The sequence below is a fragment of the Stegodyphus dumicola genome, chromosome 9, assembly GCF_044657685.1.
Source record: "Stegodyphus dumicola isolate Sdum_Otavi_A_Nest chromosome 9, ASM4465768v1".
NCBI classification, from domain to species: domain Eukaryota; kingdom Metazoa; phylum Arthropoda; class Arachnida; order Araneae; family Eresidae; genus Stegodyphus; species Stegodyphus dumicola.
The window spans coordinates 183,863,014-183,882,273 of NC_140776.1; the positions used below are offsets into that span (position 1 = coordinate 183,863,014).

The window sequence follows — 19,260 nt, forward strand, 5'->3', positions numbered from 1 at the left end:
TAATTTTAAGTAGTTCCTAACAGGATACTCTTTCCCCGTACAACAACATCCAAGCTTATATGTAGACTATATGAGGCTCTTAGCCGTCTATTCGGCTGCTTTCCCGGAGCAGGATGGAGCAGAGAGTAGATGGTTTCTGCCAGGAAGATAACATACTGTGAGGCTAAGGCCAGGTCAGTGGTCTTCCTTGGTGGCGCTCACTCACTCACTCTCTAACTCATTTACGTTTCTGTTGAGGAAACGGAAAAGGAAAAGTGATAGTAAAAGATAAAGTTATAAATAACTGGTTAATGGAAAGTTGTGATAGCAATACAATTTTTCAGACTGCAAGTTCATTTTTTGGCGTTATTTTCAAGTAGTATCATCTTCAGTGAATGCGCTTTTTTATCACCTTTTCAGATATTTGTCAATCTGTCCATTCATCCAGCGAAAATTTCAGTATTCTGCTGTTCCCTGGCATTCTCGACATTAGCCTCCTTCTTTTGTCCTTCAATTTCGAAACCTTGTGATCCATAAAATCATAAAACTCCTTGCAAAAAAAGTATCTGTTATTTGCTAGAATATCATTTGTAATACATGGTTTTCACGTTGTTAAACTTGAATGCATTATTCATGTCGCATTTTAAGAAGTAAGCAAAACATCCTTGCTCGTCAGTCAACAAAACGGCAAGAATCCCATGAACTGCCGGCTATTGAACCTAAAGGAAACTCCAATATCAGCAAGAGCTATTAGTTTGCATGAAATATAGAAGAATAATTTAGAATATGTTGTGATTGGACTCTAAGTGGAATATTTTATGTACCTTGCTGAACAAAAATAAATCGGTCAAGGCCAACCAAATTTTTAAAACTTAGCTCGACGTTTTCAACTTCTCTCCTAATAAATATCAACTCACAATAGTCCCAAAACACATTAATAGGTCAAATTAGTCTGATTGATACCAACCCTTTTTACTTCCTTGTACGAAGAAAAAAGGAAGTATTGTAATCGCGAAAAGTTTCAGGCAACATATTTCAACGAAAATATCCATTTTGACCGCTATCGAATCCAATTTAACGATGTTTTTGCGTGATATCTGTACGTAAGGACAGAATAAAAGACTCGTTTCCTCCAAAAAAATTATAAAACTGCTTTAAAATGAATTCTGAAGAGAATTTTTCGTGGCGTCTGTACGAACGTATGTACGTACGTGCGTATGAATCTCGCATAACTCAAAAACGAGTAGCCTCAGAACGTTGAAATTTTGTATATAGGACTGCTATAACATGTAGATGTGCACCTCGTATTTTGGTTGCCATCGGCCGCACCAAACGTATATAAATATATTTATATATATATCCACTCTGTTACCCGGCTCAGGGATCTCAGTTTCTTTACTCTTATATGTTTGTAAACTGTACATTTTTTACTTTAAAAATGATTGAATTATGTTGTTTTTATCTTCCGGTTAAGGTTTTTCTGCCTTTCGTAATTCTGGAAGCAATATTTGTACAATTATCAACAATTTAAAAGCTGTTTAAGTGCGGTTAAGTTTTAAATAACAAGGCGGACATATTTGTTTACATTTAAAACAGCAGAATTATAGATTTGTTGCCAATCTAGAGAGATTAAGCTTCGCAACACAAAAATAACGCCTTCATTTATTATTGCGAATTAAATCATGCTTAATCCTTCCTGGAATTTCTTCGAGGAAAGAAGTGTTTAAGATTTCCTTCGTAATTTTTAATGCAGATATTTTGAGTTTTTATGTATTTTTGCCTTGTCGCGAAATGAGAACTGAATTAATTGAATGAGAAATACTAAATCGTCTCTGAAAAACTGTTTCTTTTATGTTTTGTTTGCTTAATTTCTTTCATACATCGTTTTAGCTTTATTATAGTATTTGAATAGAACATGAGGCAACGATAATTCTTCAAATGATATAAATTTTCTGCATTCAGAGTGTCGTTATAGTAAACAAATATAGTGAATTTAAAAGAGTTCATTTATTCTATTGTGGTTTATGCGCTGTCGCCGAAGTAAATCCAATCAATTTAAATGAAATTCAAGGAAAAAATGCGTATAATTTAATATTCCGTACAAGGAAGTCATGTGGTGTACACATCCGATTTTTTACATTTATACACAGATACTCCCGGCATAATTTATGCAGGGTTTTTGTTTATTCGATAACGACAAAACACGCGAGGCTTACCAGTTTCCGGATAGGTAAAACTGCTGAAAGACAGTTCGACCCAGAGTCAAGTCCCGATAATTGGCCTGGCTGTATTGACATTTTATAGGCTTTTGCCAATAATCCAATAAATCTAAATCCGTTTCTTCAGTACTGGTTGCTCTTAACTGCGATGAAGCAGAAAAGTATTAAACGCACAATTTTAATCTTATTCATTTGTTTAATTGAGTACAGCAAAGCATATGAGGGCTTCCTTCCTAACGAGACACATATTTTCTTTGAATACTTTCTAAGTGAAAATTTAGTTTATTTTCAAGTTATATATGGAGGAAAACCGCGAAAACACTCATGTAGCAAGCTATTTCGCCAGAATTCTAAAAAAACCAGAATTTCAAAGTGCTCAGAGGCTTTATCCGCCCAGACGGTATAGTGGTTAGAGGAGGTAAACCGTTGAGTTGGCTTCTGACCCAGGTATAGATATATCCATGCAGAATTGGTTACCAACTCGGCGGGAGTCAACTACTAGCTACCAGGCCGCAGCCCCGGCTGAGCAGACGACATTTTTAAAATGCAAAAAAGAGATATACATATGCATACAAGGCACTTGAAGAAGAGTACAACAATGTACAAAGAAATATATACAAGGCACTTGAAGAAGAGTACAATCAAAATATATGTATATATGTTACGGTGAAACATCGAATTCTGGAGAATGTCGACTTTCACCGGTGAATGTCAACATTCACATAGTCGCTTGGTGTGTGTCCGAAATATTTTCCAAATACTCTTATTTCTGACTTACACCGGTGAATGTCGACATTCACCGTGTACTAATGGTGAATGTTGAAGATATAAGAATATTATATTTCCTTCTCCGTAATTCATTCACGAAAAAACGCACTTGAGACTCAGAATAAGAACTTAAGAATAACACACAGTACATTCAAAATGAGAAAGGAAAATAATAGAAGTTATAAACTTACCAAATTATGTGATTCAAATCTTATTTATTGCAACAACTTAAACTATTATGACACTTAGAATTGCACAAGAGACCCTTGCTTTTACAACTGCATTTATTTGCGGAACACTTCCTTTTGGAATGGCAGCGTGTACATATACTCCTCTCTTCTCGACCTACACCAGAGCATATCTGTGATTGTCGACCTACACAGGTGAGGGTCCGAATGTACAAGAATGTAAAGAAATATTCGATCTTTCACCGACGTATTTGGTGAATGTTGACATTCTCCGGTGAAAATCGACATTCTCCAATCTCGGTCTTTCACGGTAACATATACATATAAATACAAACTCATATACAGATATATAGTACACACTTACATACATAGATATTCCGAAACAAATAAAAGTATACATACTCTCACTCATATTGATATATACACCTATACATATACGTTATCATGATAGTTAAAGTGTACAAGAAGCATGCCATTGAGGTACGCGTGGTCCTTAGTATGAATTAGGTACCATAAATAAAAGTATAAACATGTAGACTTACATTACATCATTCAGATACAGAAGGAACTTTATGTATGAGAACCTGGCACAGCATAAATACAAAATTACATATTGAACATACATATCACATACTCTGTTGCTGACATATTGAACTAGCTTATATAGACTTTTATGACTACTATCTTCCAGTGTCAGAAGAGTAATTGCTAGTACAGTACTCAATTATTGTTTTCAGTTTCCGCTGGGCAACTCTGTTACTTTGTAGATTCTGGAACCAATTTAGCCAGAATCTGGCTCCTGGTTGCTTGAGGTTGTTGAGTGCTGTGTGTGGGCAGGAGAACACAAAATGATCTGGATGACCCTCCTCCCCATATTCACAGTTACCATTCTCTCTCAAGCCAAAGCGGCAGAGGTATGAAGGAAAGGGCCCATGACCAGTGAGGAAATACGTCATGTAATTGCTATTAGAGTGGTTAGAGGAGCCTACTGGGATACCGAAGGCCCCGGGTTCGAATCTCGGAGAAGGCATGGATGTTTATAAATGTATAGTGTCTTTGCGGCATGTGGGCACTCTAAATACACAGCCAGGCGAAAATTCTCTCGTGTCGTTTGGTGGTAGGGAAAAGGGGTGGGAGATCCTCGCACCCTCCTTTATGCTCTGGCCATTCTTCTATGAAATACATAGACAAGACTCTCAACAACAACAACAAGTAGAATGGTTTAGAACAGCGGTTCTCAACCTTTTGACTAACGCGTACCATCTAAACAAAAATTGAAAACCTGTAGTACCACCACTCATGAACAAAGCTCAGATCGCATAAATTCACGTTTGTTAGAGAAAAAACTCAATCAGGATGTTGGGGTTTAAATTTTTGAATTTAATAGTTAAAAATACTTCTTTGCGTACCATCCATTTTTCTTTTGCGTACTACCAGTGGCACGCGTACCACCGGTCGAGAACCCCTGGTAGAAAGTTTAGTTTGAATGAATTTTCAGCTGAACGAACTTCTATCAAAATACATCACTCGTTAAAAATCAAACTGGGCATGCCAATAGGCAAAAACGCATCAAGGACACGCTAAATCTATAAATTCCTTGGTCACGAAATTTATGTTAGGAGGGCATTGTTTATAGTTTTCATCATTCTTTTAAGAATACGGAAAGCATATCCACACAACCGAAACCATTTGTCATATTTAGAAGTGCTTAGACAGAAGCACTATAAAAAAAAAACGATAAACAAGCTCACGTGAGTTGCGAGTAACGCAGCCGTCACGATTCTACTGCTATTGCTGCTGGCTTATTTATGACAAAGGTTATCAATTTTTCTAAAGCATAAATTAAAAAAAAAATACTACCAATCACTTGCCATTTATACTTTTGGGGCAAATTTTTGTTAAAAGCCAAGGACACACACACAAAAAAAAAAAATTCATCTCTAGTTCGTTGAAGAAACGGTGTTGTTCTTGTCTCGAACATACCAGTTCTTTGCAAAACGGACAGAAAATATTAAAAGCAGCAAAAGAAAAAGAAAAAAAAAATGCGACTTAATTGGCGATAACCCCGAAGACTGCCGTACCCAATTCAGCAACAGCAACCCTAGAAGCCGGTTCGTATAAGCACCATCGAGAAAGTACACTTCTTCGGTTTGGACCAGTCAACAAGTAAACCCCGCAGGATACACTCCTCGCTCCCACCTGTCCATTAGCTCCTGCGTGAGAAAATTCGTACGCTACGCAAAACCATTGTGTCTCAATTTCCGGCAAGGGTCCGTCTCTTTTTCTTAACCCACCTCGGTTGGAAAAGATACAGCGTTCGTAGATGCTATCATCAAACCGTGTCGTGTCTTACAATAGACACATGAAGTCAGATGAAGGATGTCTTTGAATGAGTAATGAGGAGTGATTAACGAGATTGTGGCAGACTGTTTGGATACTGTGTTATGAATGCAATACATGGATAAGTGTTACTGTCTAGCAAAGGACATGTTGGATATACCACAGAGGAACTACTTTACCACAGGTAGGGATGCTTTGTATGTTTACTTTATTTTCTCCTTACACTTAGGTAACGAGAAATTGTTCACAGTTGTGACAATTAACAATTAATTAATGCTAATGAGCAATACCTGCAGATTAAAATTTTTATTGCTTACTTTTGAATCAAATTTGTAATATAACATACCTTCAAACGTAAAGATTACAGTTATTCCGATTTAAAAAAAAAAAAAAAATCTGAAAGCTTTCAGATCTTATATTACGCCCGAAAGGGCGTTTTTTAAACGTTTTGTGTGTTACCTTTATTTATTAAATATCATGTTCTTCGCACTTAAACCACAACAAATTCACTTCAACAGCAATATTATAAAATATTTAAAAAATAATATTTGTTATTTTGTTTAATATTTGTAGAATTTCCGATTTCCGATTGCGCGCTTGGAAATAAAAATGTTTCTTTTCCGCACAGTGTTGCCATTGGTCGCTTTGAAATCGTTAAGTTTGTTAATCAAAAATTCCTAAAATTTGAAGCCCACCAGAGGCCGAGCGGTAAAAGTCGCTGAACACTGGTAGTTCGGTCCGAGGTTCGAATCCCGCGAACGGTGCATGGGTGTTTTCGTGGTTTTCCCCATGTGTATACGAGCCAGTTTCCCTTAGAAAGTCCTCCACGAAGGCATCCCTCCCCGTACGCAGATAGCCCTCGAAGCTTTGCCGTAATTAAATAACCTAACCTAACCTAAAATCTGAAATAGATAATAAAAAAGCTTCCAAGCGCCCATGTTCAGTTGGAGAACTACGTTATCCTAAATCTAGGAATCGCTTTTTTTTAGCAATGCGAGAAACATTCCTTAATTCATGCAGATTCTTCACTATTTAGTTTCTTTAAATATAATACAGGGGGATAATATGCTTTGAGACCAATAGCTCTATGGATCTAACGCCCCTTTGGGCTAAAAGATCAGAAAGCTTTCAAATTTTATATTAAGTTCAAAGCTTCGCTTTTACAATGTCTTGTGCGTTTACCTTTATTTATCAAATATCATGTTCTTCGCATTTAAAACATAAAATTCAATTCAACAGCACTAATCATAAAGTAATTTAAAAACAACATATCTTTGCCATTTCCGGTGCACAGTCTCGAGCGCTGGAGATTAATTTGTTTTTGGAACTGTTTTTGGCATTGCTGGTCTTGAAATCGTTGTGTTTGTAAATCAAAAATTCGTTAAAGATTTACAAAATATGAAGCAGATAATAAAACAAACTCCAAACTTGGGCTTTCAGATTCGCATATTCAAGTGGAGGATTACGTTATTCAAAACTGGGTGTCTGTAAGTACCGTTATTTTCAGACAGTGCAACAAACATGAACATACAGTCACGCAGATTCTTCATTATTTAATTTCCTTAAATATAATGCAGGGTTCTAATATTTGATGATAACAATTTGAAAAGTGAAATGTCGTTTATATTGAACCAACGCAAAATGCCAAAACGAAATTAATAGCTCTTCTGGACAAATTGTGCCTTTGACTTAAAATATATATATATAATTAAAATCTGAAAGGTTTCAGATTTTAAATTACGTCCGAAGAGACATTTTTTAAGTTTTGTGTGTTACCTTTATTTATTAAATATCATTCAAAATTTGATGGATCAAGGTACCGTTGTTTTATCACAATGTGAGAAACATATATATTTATGCAGATTCTTCATTGTTTAATTTCTTCAAAAGGATTGCCTTTTATCCCCCCCTTAATAATTTATTTACTGTGACGCAATTTTTTGTGGTATATTATTTCACCAGAAAGATTATACAGTGAAAAGTAAAATATTTTTAATTCCATAAAGCTAATGCTGAGCTAATGCGAAATACACTTTTTCGATATAATTAATCAATTACATTTTATTTTTTTTCATTTGCTTAAAATTACAACTCTTTTCCAAAATCAATCAACAATTTCAATTACGATTAAAATAAGAGGACAGAAAGGACAACTTTTTTTTATATTGATTCTAAAACTGGATATGAACATTATTTTTCATAATAAAATTAAACATTGTTTTATTATTGAACATTATTTTTCATAATAAAATTAAACTTAAACATTTTTAATGTTTATGTTTAGTTTTAGAATTCAAGCAGAATTTTAGAATTGACATTTTTTAAGTTAAACTATTTTTGTTTGCATAAAACAAAACAAATTTATTTTTATTCGATTAAAATTATGATATTACGTTTTATTGACGTAAAATAATAAAGTTAACGTAAAATAATAAAATTATAATATATTGCATTAACGTTGACGTAAAATAATAAAATTATAATATATTGCATTAACGTTGACGTAAAATAATAAAATTATAATATATTGCATTAACGTTTCGTATTTACAATTTGGAATTATTTTGTCCTTCATTTGAAGGCTAATAAAACTGTTTTATTTTACATGAAGATTGTTTCGTGTCGTATATTTTTACATGTAGACCGAAATAATTTATTTAATATACTTCTTTAAGGACGCCTTTTAAGCAATTCTGTTCTGTATTATTTATGCGTTAGGGACTGTTCACACTCATTGCAACTCTTCAATTATTTATATGTTCCGCCCTAAGGCAACCGCAGGAAGGTATGCCTTAATGGAGGGCTTTGTAAGGGAAACTGGTTCGTATTAACAAGGGTCCCACCAGAGCGGCCGAGCGGTGACGTCGCTGAACACTGATAGTTCGGTCCGAGGTTCGAATCCTGCGAACGAGCTGGCTGCATGGGCATTTTCGTGGTTTTCCCCATGTGTAACGTGGGGAAAACCACGAAAATGACCACGCAGCCAGATTGTTCGTGGGATTCGAACCTCGGATCGAACTACCAGTGTTTAGGAACGTTACGGCTCGGCGGCTGGGGGGCCAATATCCGTGCTTGCCTTTGTACAGCGGTCTTTAACTTCCTCGAAACCCTAAGGCTCTATACAACTTCTGTAGGGGTTCTGAAAGCCATAACCAAAATTCGAAAGAATTGTTCACAGACAGAAAAACTAAACCTCTAAAATAATTAATTAAATAATATTTCGATTTTATTTGTTGTCGTTACTTAAACTAAAAGGAAGGAGACGATTATTAGTAAAACTGTAGTGAAATGATTGGAGGTAGGACGACACTTAAATTTTTCTCAAATGCCAAAGTTTTGTCAAATCTTTCGCATCTCTCATACAAGGACAATAAGAAGGAAGGGAAGAAAAATACTTAATATTAAAGGATTCGGTACTTACGTATTTTCCTGACGACCGCCCAAGTGGCGCGATTTAGCGCCAATTATAGGTCACCCCATTTCTTAGAATTTTCAGTAACGATTGGCGACCGTTCCCTAAATTTCCGCCAACGGTCGACGAAATAATACGTAAGTACCAAAAATTTTTACTACAGCTGAAAATGCGTTTAATGGAAAACAAATTTAGGAATACAGCTTTCAAAAATATATCTGCAGTTATTAAGAAAGTATAAATGAAATGTATTAAAGACGATACATAATAAAAACCCTCGAAGCTTGAGATTCATGTTCAGCATATTTAATTCGATAAAAATATTTGACTGATACTTCAGAGTTTTTACATTTTCCGGAATCATTTTAAATCAAAGCAAGTATCTGGGGGAGAGCTGGATTATGCCAAGAACATGAAATATGAAAAAATAGGTAAACATGAAATATGGAATGTTTAATTCTTCTCTAGAAAATAAACTGTTTGGTAAGCAGAGCAACCAAGAAGTTAGGTCGGTTGAATTTGCAGTATTCGCTTTCTACACAGGCTATTCGCCCATTTTTTAGACGATTGTCATTATATTGTTACGAAATGTACATGCGCGGTAAGATGGCTTCCCTGCGAAGCAGTTTTAGGGTTACCATAAAAAATGGCAAAGGAGGGCAGGGTTGCCATATTTGACGAGAAATCTCCCATTTGGCAATATTTCGCGACAAAATTGGCGATATACCATGGACGGTTGGAGAAACTTCTGGAACGAATTCTTACCGGTTTAGCCCAGAATGTTCCCGAACACAAGCCGAAAGCTATAAACCCTGCTGGTCCGCAGTCAGTTAGTGTTTGTGCCTCGCATAGAGTGCGAGAGAGTCAGTATCAAGTTGGTGTCTCATCTAGCCAGTCAATCCCTGCGAAGTCGATCGAGTTGACAGCCGAGCAGCGAATGCCGAGTGGGTCGTCGTGTGCACCGAAAGAGTCTCGTACTGTAATGCGGTTAGTGCATCGTCGAGAGAGCGTGTTGAGCTCCGGGAATGACTGAACCGAAGAGTCGGGAGCCGTGCTCGTGTGTCGTCGAGTGCATCGCGAGTTGTAGCGTGGAGAGTCTCAAGAGTACGTGGAGTTCCAAGAACGACCAAGCAGAGTCGGGTGCCTTGCAGGAAGCTGTCTCCACCGTGATAGCCTGATAACCTGAAGGCTGTGTCGTTGATCGTGTCAGCGTTTTTTTAGTTGTTCATCGAAGACTGTAAAACGTGTTTTGGAGCTGTCCTGACAATACTGGCTAATAAAGTGTGTTTCGATACTTCATCAAGTGTCGTCGTTATTCACTCCAAATCTACAAACCCCGTACGAACGTGAAGGAAGAAAATAACGTAACAACTGGTGTCAGGAAGAGAAAAACGCAACAATATTTACAGAAATATTTTAACTAATATTTTTGCGTTTTAAATGTTTCATTTGACACCTCTTATTCTTCGCTATCTTTGTACAACGTAATTAAAGCCTTTAGTGGTATGGAAGATGAATTTTACCCATTCCTCTTGAACAGCTTTCCAAGGATGGTTGTAGGTTGATTGGTTTATTTAATTATGGCAAAGCACACCAGGGCTATCTGCCTAAGGGGAGGGATGCCTTCGTGGAGGACGTTTTAAGGGAAACTGGCTCGTATACACGTTACACATGGAGAAAACCAGGAAAACGCCCATGCAGCAAGCCCGTTCGCAGGATACGAACCTCGGACCGAACTACCAGTGTTCAGCGACCGCTCGGCCGCTCGTGGGCCTGGGTTGTAGGTCGAACAATCCGCTTTTTAAAAATCTTAAAAGCGCAAAAATCTGTGGATGATACATCAGGAGATTTGGTGGAATATGAGTGAAGGGTGTGGCTTTGATACATCTTTCTTGTTCCATTTTTTCCAGGAAATTAACAGTAGCTTTGGACGTGAGGCTGCTCTACTGACTGATGGCATTGTGGGTAAAGAGAAGGTGTTTCATATTTGAAAAATTGGGTAGAAAATAGATTCCTGGTTATCGTTTTCAAGATTCGAATTAGCATTAATCACTTTGTTTACAGTTGACACTGAGCATTTTAGTGATTATGCAACTGTCCTTTGACTTCGCAAATTGTCTTTTAACATTAAAATTCTTATCTTTGCGACATTCGAAAGTCCATTTTTCCTTGGATTTGCAATTTGAACAATTTTTTTCCTTGAAGCCAAACTTTGATGTTTTTTCCTTTTCTTATTGATTTATCTATGATCCTTTAGATACCAAAAACTCATGTTTTTCACTGCATTTTTTAATAACTAAATACGAATAACTTTCTTCGGAAAGAGCATAAACATAAACTTCATTCCATTGCTTCTTTAAAAGCGCTATTTTGCATGGAAACAAAGTTGTCAAGTAGCAGACGATAATTTATACTTTCAAAAATATAATTGCAGTTAATTAAATTGCGTGCTGAGAATAATATATATAAAAATATATACAATATAAGAGAATATTATATATAAAAATATATACAATATAGTATATATTTTTATATATAATATAGTATAACTAATATATATATATACACTGACTACCAATAAGTATTTGGACACCTATGCAAATGACGATATCTGCGGTCCCAAGGTACGCCACGGACTCCGCCGGTATATATCGTGTAGGAAACAGCTTCGGCTTTAGTCGCATGCAAGATGCCTCGCAGTTCGGAGCTCTCTGATTTCGAGAAAGGTATAATTATCGGGTATCACAAATGTGGCCGATCCTTAAGGGACATATCTAGCGATCTGAAGTACCCAATATCGACAGTGGCCTATGTGATTAAGAAGTGGAAGGTGAGGGGTGATTGTCGGAATGTGCCCCAAGTCGGCAGACCAACGAAACTGGGGGGGGGGGGTAGAGACCGACGAGTGCTGTTCAGAGAAATTCGGAAGAACCGCACCCAACCGATGGCCCTCGTCCGCGAGGAGTTTCAACAGGCATCCGGGAGTATTGTTTCAATGAATACCATCCGTAAGGAAACACATCTGCTTGGTTTTCATGGTCGTGCTGCTGCCCATAAGCCTTTGATCACAAAGTCCAAACGCACTGCTCGGTTAATGGGGTGCAAAGCACATCGAAATTGAACCGTAGATCAGTGGAAACGGGTTCTTTGGAGTGACGAATCAAGGTTCACCCTTTACCGTTCGGATGGCAGGGTCTAGGTTTGGCGTCTACCTGGAGAACGTCTCCTGCCAGAATGCATTGTGCCAACAGTCAAGTTCGTCGAAGTGGGAATTATGGTCTGGGGGTGTTTCTCCTGGTATGGGCTGAGACCCTTGGTCCCCATTCATGGTAAGCTCAACTCCGATGCCTACTGCACTATTTTAGATGACAATGTGCTTCCTACGTTGTGGCAGTTTTACGGGTTGGGCCCCTGTTACTTTCAGGACAGTTAATGCCAGTTGTCATGTTTCGACGTTAACCAAGGCTTCGTATGGTGCCAATGGAGTTCATCGAATGGATTGGCCTTCCCAGAGTCCAGACCTGAACCCTATCGAGAACCTCTGGGACGAGTTGCATTGCCGAATTCAGGGGTGCACTATCCTTGCAAAATCGGGGAAGGAACTTTTATGTCTTCTCCAAGCAGAGTGGAAGAAAATACCACTAACTGTCATACACAGACTTGTGGAAAGTATGCCCCGGAGGGTCCACGCTGTAAATACCTCTCGTGGAGGCTCTACCAACTATTGATTTTGAATAAAGTTAGTCTTTCTTTTCTATCACAGGTGTCCAAATACTTATTGGTAGTCAGTGTACTATATATAGAATATTTTTCAAGATTTCCAGAATTCGAATATCTCTTCCTAGAAATAATTTTCTTTTAATTTTCCATACAAATTATACGCAGACTTTAATAAATTGTTAATTATTATTATTTTTTAACGTTTAGTCTAGTGAGTCCCTTAGAAATTCCGCAAAATAAAAATTATAGTTTTGTGGTTTCCTATAGTGAGCAAAGTTTTAAGATCATTACTCTGTACAAAAAGGATTTATTGTGCATAGGCAAGTTCTTTTGAAAAATAGTAATATCATAATAATCAAAATAGCTGATGAATAATACCAAATAACTGATGAATGTCAGATTCTTCGCCGGGTTGGGTTTTCTAAAGCAAAAGGAAGCAGTCTTTCAGTAAATTATAAAATTGTGAATGGAGAAAATCAACGAAAATAGAATTTCATTGTTTCTCTTACACCTGCTCATTGTCCTGATTTCTTTAAAGAAATATGCAGCCTAAGACTACTTATAATGAAAATCCAAGCTCTTAGTTCAACAGCGGCAAGAATAATAATTGGTTCACCAACAATACATTGTTTGTAACTTACAAAATGTGCATTGCTCACGTTTGAACTAAATTTATGCAGCCTCGAATATTTTATGGAATTATTGAAGGATATTAAAAAAATCATGAATAATTTATGCGTCAAGTCTAGTACTTGACTTTTCCATGATTAGCATCACATGATGTCCATGATTTGCATTTTCATAACCTATTTTCGGAAAATCCATATTTATAATTACGGCACTAATTTTATCGCTGGGAAAAAAGGCAAAATTCACGACACGGTGTCGAAGTAATTAATGAAAATTCACAAAACTTTCACAAAAATTCTTAAATGCAAATCCCAATCTCCGTCAAGATTTCGTATTAGTATTTCGATTTACCAAACACGAAATAGTTACACGAATAACTAAAAATGCATTATCTTATGCATTCTGTAATGTAAATCTACATTTAGAAACAATTCAAATCTTAGAAATGCATTCAGAATTATCAGTTCAGATTAAGACCATCATTTGACTGGATGGTGTTTTTAGGCTTCATATTGGACATATACAGATTGACAGCTTGGCGTGAAAATTGTTTACCATATTTGGAAGGCAACCGAAGATGACTTTTTATATGTAACGTACGGAAGATTACACTGTTATTCGGATATGGTAAAACCCATAAGAGATATCTGTTTAAAGAAAGGGATGCTTTCGTTAAGGCCTGTATAAGAGAAACCTTTTCGCACTGACGTTATACGAGAGGAAAACCACGAAAATCAACCATGCAATTAAGTCCATTCTCCTGGTATCGAGCCCAGGTCGAACTCCCAGTATACAACGGTTTTAATCACTTGACCCGCTGGTGTTGCGTAACTTCAGGAAACAATATTTTCTAGAGTCCATATTCCTATTTCTGCAGACCAACAAAGTGTTAGGTACTTTAAAAGTCTGACTCGGATTTTGGAGTACGCCCAACAGCGGTCGAGCGGTTGTCCCTAAACCCTGATAATTCGGCCTGGGTTTCGATTCCCGGCGAAAGCGCTGGCTGCATAGGCATTTTCATAGTTTCTGCCATGTGTAACATGTATACGAGCCAGTTTCCCTTAAAGTCCTTCCCCCTTCCCGAAGGCATCCCTCCCTTCTAGACAAATAGCTCTCGAGTGCTTTGCCATAATGAAATAAATCAACCAACTAGATTTTGGAGTAGGATTATTTTGCTGTGTTTTTGGTGAAGTTACAACGGAAAGTTGAAAAGGAATTATTTAAATCTAAAACAATTATAATAAAATTAAAACATAAGTATCATAATTATACTAGAATTCTAAACAATTACAGAGGAAATGACCCAAATTCACGGATATATTTCTTATTTGAGGGAAATGATATTTGCTATGGGTTAGGAAATCCTTCAGGTACTTACGTATTAACGCAACCGCCATTCCCCCCCCCCGATTTTTTACAGATTAAAAAGACTTATCGGGTGCAAGTTGGTTTTCGTGTTTTCTCTCTTTCTTTTTCTTTTTTTAAAAAACATTCCAAAACTTTCGATGTTTATCGTAAATCGGTCAACTTTTTCAACATAGGAAAAGAAAATGTATTTTAGCAATTTAAAATACATATTTGAATTATTAAATAAAGATCACGCGATACATTAAAAAGAGGTTGTTGTTTTTTTCCAATGGCGGGTACTTGCCTATAACAGCATTCGGCACTCCTAATAGGTGCCTCCACAGTAAAACCTTTACCTCCTATGAAAGGACAATTTTACATTTGGTCGGGACTCGAACCTGGACCCTTCGGTGTCGCAGTCAGGCTTCCCTAACCACTATACTGTCTGGGCGGCAAAACTCTGCAATAATAATCATGACCCACATGCTTTAGATTTATAAATTGCGAAGTTACTGAAGTGCAAATTTTCTGTTAATCGAATTAGTACTTCATGAGCTTCAAATTCCTTTTTTTAGCATAGGTCTAAGTAATACATTCATAGTTTGCATGCTTGATATTAGTATGGTATAGGTATAGGTAAAAGTAGGGGGTACATCAGATATTTACCAACAGGTGATCCAGGTATTGTCCCTTCCTAACTCGTATAGCCTAAACTTCCTAACTCGAATAGCCTAAACTTAGAACAAAAGATGCCCGCCTCACGCAATCCTCTGGCCTTACCACTACCAGCAGTGCCTTAGGGGGCTCGTCCGCGTGTGCCGAGTGCTTCGTATATACATTTACATCTAAGAAAATTTACATTATGCATGGTGGTATATGAATATTACTGCAACATGGTGATACAACTGATTTTACATGTTAGTTACAAATTTGTTGAAAGTGTGAAATCATATGGAATATGGTTGTTCACAGGTTTGTGTGATTCAGTATTTTGTGGGTTGTAATTCTACAGTTCTTTCAGACAGTTCCGTGATGCTTACATTTCTTGCAAGGGATTCCTTTTACATTGTAGCATTATTATTACATAAGAGTTTGTAATTTGTATTCTTTCGTTGCAATCTCATAGTTTGCCAAAGTCCATATTAAAAAAATGCTACCAAATTAATTCTATTTAATTATATATATTATATGAACTTCCGCTTTCTGTCTCAATTGTTTATGTTTGACGAAACACGCTTATTGTATTAGCTAGATTCAAGTTTTCTCACGCTTTTCCCTTGATATGTCCGTATGAAACCTCAAGTTGGGCTAATTTACCATTTATTGCAATTCTTTGTATATAAGTTCTTTGTCTTTGAAATGTTTTTGAATGTTTGCGTTCATAATATGAAAATTTTCTAGTCTTTTCTAATCCCTTTTTGCTTTTGAAGTTTATATCGTTTCGTAGTTATTACTATAGGCCTTTTTCGCGATAACTTTTACTGCTTTAGTATTATATTATTGTTTATACTTGGTATAACATTTTTACTCTGGAACTGCAGTATCAAATGCGCTTTATAGCATTAGCTATTTTGAACATTCCTCTTCTGTGGAAATATTATATATAATTATATTATATAATATTATATATAATACTATATTATGAGTATGGTATTTGAATTTCGAGTTTTGGTCCCCATTCCAAGAATATTTCAAGTTATTCTCTGAAGTTCCCTATCAGTTACGTTTCTGAGCTTCTGCTCCGAAGAAAGAGAAAACATCCGGGTAATTACAAGCAATCTTGACATAGCGAAAATGGTTCTTAATTGTTCAGTATTGTTATTAGCTCGAAGTAAAAGATTTCGTTCAATGATTGCTTGGCTAATTAATTAGCCAAAGCAACCAAAGGTTATTTACTTAAACAAAAGGCTCAATTAAAATTAATTGCAATACTAATCGGCGACATGACCTCAAGTGAGCCTCTAACTGAGTTTGCTCAACAAATACATGTATTACTTGTGCAATATTTTGTAATAAACATAAAAGAAATATAAATTAATGTCGAAAGACTAAAATGTAAGAAGTTTTTTAAGAGGAGAGAAGAAAAAGGAAAACAAATGGACGATAAGGTAACAGATTAAGAATAAGACGTGGAGGTTTTTTTAAATAGTTGTGGTATCGGAAACAGCGTGAAGGAATGCTTTGACATTTCAAAACCGAGTAAGTACAGTGTTTGACAGCTGCACTGCTGTCCGCGTGGTTGCACTATCAGAAAGGGAAACAAAAATTGCAGTGTCAACTTTCCAAAGACACGACGAGTCAAACCGGTTTCCACCAACATCGCTGTCCACCTGAAAAAGAACTTTTCCTTTTTAACACTCTAAAATCTAGCTTTAAACAATGCTCGGATAATTTTAAGAGGTTTAAGCTCTTTCATAACAAAAAATTCCACCTTTTTATCGCTTTTTAAGGCCAATAATAGTTTCATATTCCGCTCTACTTCCTTATTTGTTTCATACATTTTAAAATAAATTCTTGTTAGGAAAGTGTAAGGAAGGAGATTTTGTTAAGTCATTTGTTGTCATTTTTTTAATCATGTGTTTTTGATGTTATTGTCGTGTCCATATTACTGGAAGAATGGTTGCCATATCCTACTCCAAAAGAGATGTTGATAGTGTGATTTTTGATAGTGTCAAATGAATACATACAGGTTCCCCGTGAATCCCTTCAAGAGGAGTTTTGCAGATCGCTTCAGAAAGGGACAGTGGCTGCTGATATTGCAATAACATACGCTTAATATACAGTAGAAACAATCTGACGACAAGCGGGACAAATCCTTTCTTTCAGATGCTGCAGGAATTCCACCTTTCAAAAGGGAACGTTTTGTTATGAATCTAAAAAGTAAAAATCACCAATGCTATATCCGGATTTTTTTAGAGTCGCTCAAAGTTGACTTGGCGAGCTATCCATCAATCTAAGAATTAACACTTAATCAGATCTGAGCTTCGTAAAAGTTTAACTGGAAGAACATGCTAGCTAGGAATGCCAACGTGCCAACGTTAAAATTAAACGTCTATTTGAAAATAGCTTTGTCAAATCACCCTCGAATTCGCTGGAGACTTCACTTTTCCACTAATTTTTTTTTAATTTTTAAGGATTATTCGAAAACACTCGGCATTCTATCAAGTGCCCCGAAAACCGGCGATTTGTCAGATGTGGATTTCAATTAAACAATAAATTTTGATTCGAACACTTTTACGAAAATATGTCCGAGCTGCGTGTTCTATAACAATGAAGTCAAATTGAACAACGGAACTTTCGCCTTTTTTAAAAGAAGATTTAATATTTTCCAGGAGGGCAGTTTAAGAGGTGTTGGAACCCCAAAATCTTCAAAAAATTATGATTTCGGATTTTTGCATTTTCAAATTCTCTACAATTTTATCTTTCTAAAAATACCATTCTTTAATCTCTATGAAAATTAGAACTGTAAAAAAATCTAGTTTTAATTTGTCATCTACTGCTTTGACCAATGAGGATTTTTACATAAAAACGCATTTTTCTCCAAGCGTGATTTTTTTAATACTCGATGTACCTTTTCTCAGGAACTGTTGCTCACAGGTGTCTAAAATTTTTATGGCTTATTTATTAGGTTTCCTAATATTTACTGAAATGAGCTTTTTTTTAATAAACTTAGAAAAAAAATTTTTTTAAATTTTTTAGTGTGAGAAAAGTGCTAAATTTTACTATGCCTAACAAAATATTCTGTAATTTACTCTATAATTCAAAATGCTTCAAAAGCTCATTTCAGTATAATCAGATAGGTATACTTTAATTACAGAAAAAATTTCAAGCTTGTATTTACAGCAGAGGGCCAATTTAACATTGTCGGTATAGCGGTTTTTGATACCCCTTAACCAAATTTTTGTATCAGTTCTTCGTAAGTAAACAACAGTATAAAGGAGGCATGGTAGGTCTAAAGAATGATATTAAAACCAACGAATACTCCTCGTCTTCATCTGAAAGAATATAACTTAGTCGGCTAACACCAGCAATATACAATCCTACCGTTGCTTATTTACACAACAGGTTGTTAATTAGAAATCGAGATTAAAGCTAATATTGTATAATAAATTTAATGCAGGGAGTATTAGGCTTTTCGGAGCGTGAAACAGGAAAAATCAACTATGCCGTCAAGCCAAAATCTCGCCAGGTTTCTTCCAGTTTTTAGCTAGACCTAGTTCTTCCGATTGCAAGCTGCCAGGCTGTAAGGATCCTAAGTTTTACTAACGTTTATTTTATTTTAAAACTGTACTATCCCTTCTTATTTTCTACTTCCGGCCAGAATTAAATGCTTTAACTTGTTTATGCAAATTGTCTTGCTAACGTCCAAGTATTTAAGTTGTGGCTTTTTGCCAAGAGAGAGAGAGAAGGAGTTTTAGGAAGCAAGCCGCTTGCCACTGTAGTTTTACGAGTTTTCACTCGGTTGCTGGTTGCCTTTAAGGCCAGAGGTTTAGCCCTCTTGATATTTGCAGACGTATCGTAGTTTTAGCAGCTCGGCGTACTACATACGTACCTTTTTTTTAAATAAAGGCCAGTCTTAATGCTAGGCATTTGTATACTAATTCAAAGTTAGCTTTTAGTTAGAGTTTTAGTTAGTAGTTTTTATATTCTTACGTTC

At 36.1% G+C, this 19,260-nt stretch overlaps 1 protein-coding gene across 1 annotated transcript in view; it reads left to right on the top strand.

Moving 5' to 3' along the window:
* The first annotated feature begins 5,324 nt into the window (after positions 1-5,324).
* LOC118199656 (uncharacterized) overlaps positions 5,325-19,260 on the top strand; it is a 430,613-nt gene continuing 416,677 nt past the window's right edge. Inside the window, exon 1 of the mRNA XM_085824456.1 lies at positions 5,325-5,678. The gene's annotated coding sequence lies outside the window, so the exon portion shown is untranslated. The remainder of the gene's footprint in view (positions 5,679-19,260) is intronic.